This window comes from Nycticebus coucang, chromosome 19 (genome assembly GCF_027406575.1).
Source record: "Nycticebus coucang isolate mNycCou1 chromosome 19, mNycCou1.pri, whole genome shotgun sequence".
NCBI classification, from domain to species: domain Eukaryota; kingdom Metazoa; phylum Chordata; class Mammalia; order Primates; family Lorisidae; genus Nycticebus; species Nycticebus coucang.
Genome location: NC_069798.1, coordinates 4,067,028 through 4,073,027, shown reverse-complemented (window position 1 = coordinate 4,073,027; position 6,000 = coordinate 4,067,028).

Below are 6,000 nucleotides of genomic sequence, written 5' to 3'. Positions count from 1 at the left end.
AAGAGCAAATTTATAGATCAGGTGTATGGAAATTAATATGCAAATCAAGGTAAGCAGATTTTTCCATAGTGGGGGAGGGAAGTAGATTGAATCTCCAGCAAACAGGACATAATTTGCATCTCTGCCAGTTACATACACGGCACAGAATTGTAAAAACAATAGTCCCCAAGGGATCAGGATCACACAGAAGGGTGGGCTATGACTGATGTCAAGTTGAAACAGTGATACTTGTCAGAATTAAATGTTTGCTCCATTAAGGTTAGTTTAGCATCATTTGGAGATTAAGGACTAACTCAAAGAAAAAATTTCAACATGAAAGTATTAAGTCTGTTCTTTCCCCATCCAATGAGTCCACAGCCCAAATCAGGGTCTGGATACGTGAGACTTTGCCATTGAGAGCCCTACTGAGACTTCACGTGCAAAAGAGCTAGTGCAATTCGAAATGGGTGAGTTGGGGGCAGTTTATTTAAAGGCTGCAGGCTGGGAGATCGGTAACAATTTCTTTCCTGTCTTGCTTCTCTGTGCAATCTTCTGGTTGTTCAGAGCAGACTTTCTCAACCTTTGATGTGCACATGGTCACCTGAGATCTTGTTAAAATGCAAATTCCGATTCTGTAGGTCTGAGTGGAGCTAGAGTCATGGCATTTATAACAAGCCCACAGGAAAGGCCTGCCAATATTGCTAGTTTATGGATATACTTTGAGTTGCCAAGGTTAGGGAGAAGCAATTTTTTTATTATGAGGTAAAGACACAAATGTTACAAACAGGCTTGGTTACAGATCTCACCTCTCTCTCTTTTCTTTTTTTTTTTTTCTTTTTAAGACAGGGTCTCACTTTGTTGCCCTGGGTAGAGTGCTATGGCGTCACAGCTCACAGCAACCTCAAAATCCTGGGCTTAAGCGATTCTCTTGCCTCAGCCTCTCTAGTAGCTGGGACTACAGGCGCCTGCCACAACGCCCGGCTATTTTTTGTTGCAGTTGTCATTGTCGTTTAGCTGGCCCGGTGGGGTTTGAACCCGCCAGCCTCAGTGTATGTGGCTGGAGCCATAACCACTGTGCTATGAGCGCTGAGCCATCTCACTTGTCTCTTGAGTTGAGAAATAAGCCTTGCCATTCTGCAAAGACCCCAAGCATCAGAATTTGCAAGACATGGACCAGAGTACTGGGACTTCCTTTCTGCGCAGAACACTATCATAGCCATAGCCAGGGGAAAGGGGAGAGGGGAATGACGGATAGAGGACAAGACTTCAAACTGTCAGAAAATGTGATTAACTGTAGAGTTTACTCAAGCTGTTAAATTAGCCTAAAGCTGCCTCCTCGCATATTTTTTTTTTTTTTTTTTTTTTTGGCCGGGGCTGGGCTTGAACCCGCCACCTCTGGCATATGGGACCGGCGCCCTACCTGCTGAGCCACAGGCACCGCCCTCTCCTCGCATATTTTAAGCAAAGTCTATAGGTGTCAGTGTGCAGGGAGAGAACTACAGGAATTCAACCAGCTGCAACATCAGCCTACATTGCAGTTTCTTGTTTTTGCAGCTTGTTTTCCAGAGCCCCGAGGGGCCTGTGGCCACCCAGCTAGCTAAACCAGTCCCTGATGGACCCTGGCAGCTTATAGATGAACCCAAAGGAACTTTCCTCATTATGGTAAGTCTCCACCCCTGGAGGAGCTATAGCCTCATTACCAGGACAGGGACCCAGTGCTATGTGACCACCCCCTACTGGAACCCCTCTCCTGCCTGTAATGACACATCTTTTTTCTCTATTACCCCATAAAAACCCCTACACCACTTTCCCTTGGAGACATTGCTTTGGAGAATATTTGCAGTGCTGTCCTTTGTCATTACAACTTATAAAACTCCTACTGATCCAATCCCACATCCTTGTGGAGAGTCATTTGTTACTCACCTTGAGAACAAACCCCGATTTTTCAGGTAACAAAGGTTCTCTGTACATAGTGAACTGTAACCTAACTGGACGGGTAAACAGACTGTCATCTGCTCCTGAACCACTCACTGAGTTTTAGCCAATCACAGGCAGCCAGGTGCTCAAACCATGTTGAAATCGGGCAAATGCCAGGCTGTTCCCAGTCCAGATGTTTCTGTCCCTGACTTCTGTTTGCTATAAATCACTTCCCTTTTTCTGTTCTTAAATTCTCTCTGACCATGTGGCCGCCCCAATGTTGCCTTGAATCTGTTCTGGTGGGAGGGGTTGTCCAATTTGAAAATTGTTCTTTGCTCTATTAAGCTGTTATATTTAATTGGTCTATGATTTTCCTTTAAATAGGGTACAAAGCTCAAGGATAGCCACCCAGGAGACACTGACTCCAAACACATGGGGTCCCAGTGTGGAGAAGTCGAAGTTTACTAACACAGGAGAGAGAGAGAAATTCTAGCATGGTTACGGAATTTTCCACTGGAGACCAGTGCATACATTATAGTGGTTTGATTGGTCGCAGACAGATCGTCACATTTCAAGACCATTTTAATACTCCATGAGGAGGGGTAAAGATTTGAGGGGTCTCGTCTCTGGCACCACTTGTTTTTCCTTATTACTGACAGGGAAAAAGGCACAAGTTCCAAGGGCAAGCTGTGTGACCCAGGCCACATAGTCACACTCTTTCCAAGGCCCAGAATAACTTAAAGATCCAACAGCTTTAAGTTTGAGTTATTTAATTTTACAAAACGAAGGGACTTCAGAGAGTAGGGAAGGTAGATGAATGGCTCTGGACAGAGGCACAGGCGCATCTTACCCTGGGAAGTCCGGCTTTCCTTTTTTTTTTTTGAGACAGAGCCTCAAGCTGTTGCCCTGGGTAGTGTGCCGTGGCATCACAGCTCACAGTAACCTCCAACTCCTGGGGTCAAGTGATTCTCCTGCCTCCACCTCCTAAGTAGCTGGACTATACGCACCCACCACAATCCCCTGCTACCTTTTGGTTGCAGCCATCATTGTTTTTTGGCAGGCCCGGGCTGGATTCGAACCTGCCAGCTCAGATGTATGTAGCTGGCGCCTTAGCTGCTTGAGCCACAGGCGCTGAGCCAAAGTCTAGCTTTTCTTGGCAGAGCGTGGGACTGTGGAGTCAGACCAGAGCAGGGTGCAGCTTTAGGACAATGACCTGGTGAAGGAAACCAAAACATCTCACTCCAAAATAGATCTCCTTGACATATTTCAAGATGGCTACTCAGAAGGACTAGAAATAATACAAGAACAGCTTAAAAGCTGGGGGGGGGAGGGGGCGTGGGCTGAGTTTCTTGTTTTTATTTTTGGTGGGGAGGGGAGATTTGCATTTGCAGAGAATTTGCATTGATGCAGCCAGGATTTCTCAGGGGCCTTTCTTGTGGGATCTGGAAAAGATTACTGAGAGATTGACATCCTTAAGGTTCTGAAAGAAGCTTTAACCATCTATATTCGGGGAGGGCTGCCACCTGTGAGGTTTCATCTGCATAACAAGCCCGCCTCTGCCAGCCAGGCCTCTTCTTCTGTCCCTCCCATAACCTGTTTTGCTGTTATCCAAGCCCTGTTCTTTTTGTAACCTCAAGATGGTATAAACACATCAACCATCTGGCCACTTCTTTGAGATCTTTGTAAGACTCCTGTGCCCATTAATAAAAGCAGCACAGACACCATGAATAAAGGCAAAGGTAACCTGCACAAGTTTCAGTGTAACGGAAAAATTTTATTTCAGAACAAAGAGAAAGTTTAGAGCACTTCCAAAGAGAGTTGAAAGCAGAAAAAGGGAGAGGACAGAGATGCAAAGGCCTGTAGAGGTATAAATATCCTCCTTCTCTGTTTGAAGTTGGTTGCAATTCTTTCATTGGCCTCTCTGCGCCTCCAGGCAGTATTGCCCTTCCTATGGGTCATTGATGGTCTCTTTCTTTTTTTTTTTTTATTAAATCATAACTGTGTACATTGATATGATCATGGGGCATCATACACTAGCTTCATACACCGTTTGACACATTTTCATCACACTGGTCAACACAGCCTTCCTGGCATTCTCCCAGTTACTGTGCTAAGACATCAACATTCCACATCTACCAAGTTTCACATGGTCTCTTTCTGTTGGTCCTTGGTTACCTGGGTTACCGCACACCCACATTCTTAAGGGCCCTGGGACTTCCTGGTTCCGCAGACCAGGCTTTCTTCGTCCCTCTTGAAGTCCCTTTCTTTGTGTCTTTTCTCAAAGAGCAGGTTTTGTTTCCTTCTCAGGATGTAACAGTAATTTTAAGCAACTGACCTGTCCTAGGGAGGACTGAGAAAGTCTGGAAACATGGTGAAACTCAACAAGTATCAAAAGACAAAATTACAAATGTAGCTTAATTATCTTGTAAGGTCACCAGACTTAGAGAGTCCAGCCGCCAGTGACTGTCAGCCAACGTGCAGAGGCTGGCGCATATGCAAGTCTGGGGATAGGTGCACAGAACTTGATTTGTCAGAAGGCTAAAATTCTGGAGAACAGTGAGAGTAACCTCTCCAAGACTGTTCTGTTCTTCCATTTCCAACATTAGTTTTATGCATTTAAGTTCAAAGTGAAGACCATGTTAACCCTTATCTTAAATAATTGGCAGAAAGCATGAGTCATAACAAATAAACAACATTCTAATTTAAAAGTTGATATCCTAAATCAATTCACCTGAACTACTCAAGAAAGTCATCTTGAGGGTAAGAGCTAAACTTAGAAAATAGTAAGAATGGGAGATGGAGTGAAGGTCAGGCAGGACCTAAACTGGCCAGACTAGCTGTGTCATGTCTGCCCTGGCCTGACAGACTCTGTCTTAGTCTCACTACATGGACTTTCAGTAAAGGCCAAAGGAGAAGTTCCCTTTTGCATTGAAAAATCAACTCACAAAAAGCTGATAAATAGAAGAAATGGCATACAAATCTATTAGCATGCATGGGGTACAGGTAATTATATATCCTTCTCAGGGGACATGGGGAAGTGTGGGTAATTTTAGGGGAGTGGTTTAAGCATTTTAGAGAAATTAAATGAACTTGAAGAACATACAATGGCCTGGGATAAAATCTGTTGGGCCTGCAGACTATGTTTTATGACAAAAGTCTGTCGGGGTGTGTTGACCTACTGCAGTCTTTTAACTTGCCATATGAATTCTGTTGGTGAAAACTTAAGAAAGCCACCAGAGGTCATTGTTTTCTTGGTGGGTCCAGACTTTAGGCAGATAAGGGAACTTCCGAGAACAACTTCATCCTGTGCTTGGAAGACAGAAGATTCAGACAGAAGGGGGTGCAGCCAAGTGGGGAAGCCGGTCAGAGAGACCTGTGTGCTTTCTTCAGCTCTGAGAGTCGATGTGTCATACTTTCAGGTATCCGTTTTTGAGCCTCAACAATCTCAATGGGCTTGATTTCCAACGTCTAGAATGGGGGCCAAACTTAATTCCATAAAACAGAGTAAGTGTTTTACCAAGTTTAAGCAGAGGCAGTTAGATTTAGCATAGACAAAAAAATGCTGAAGAAAGTAGAGAGAAAGAAAACTGGATTGGTCATTTCAAAGTTACTTTCTTTGTAAGGTGAAAACAGGAAGACAGAATGAGAGAAAAACAAATGGTTGGCTAACCTAAGGTTACTTCAGGATACTCTGGTACAAGAATTAAAATAGAGGCGGCACCTGTGGCTCATTCGGTAGGGCACCGGCCCCATATACCAAGGGTGGCGGGTTCAAACCCAGCCCTGGCCAAACTACAACCAAAAAATAGCCAGGCGTTGTGGCGGGCGCCTGTAGTCCCGGCTGCTCGGGAGGCTGAGGCAAGAGAATCGCTTAAGCCCAGGAGTTGGAGGTTGCTGTAAGCTGTGTGAGGCCACAGCACTCTACTGAGGGCCATAAAGTGAGACTCTGTCTCTACAAAAAAAAAAAAAAAAAGAATTAAAATAGAGTGAACTTTATTATCCTGCCAATTGACGATTGAAACTGGCTTCTTTCGAATGTTTTCTTTCTCTCCTGATTTCTTGAATGGCCAGATAACAACTTATTTTTTGTTTGTTTGTTTTTTG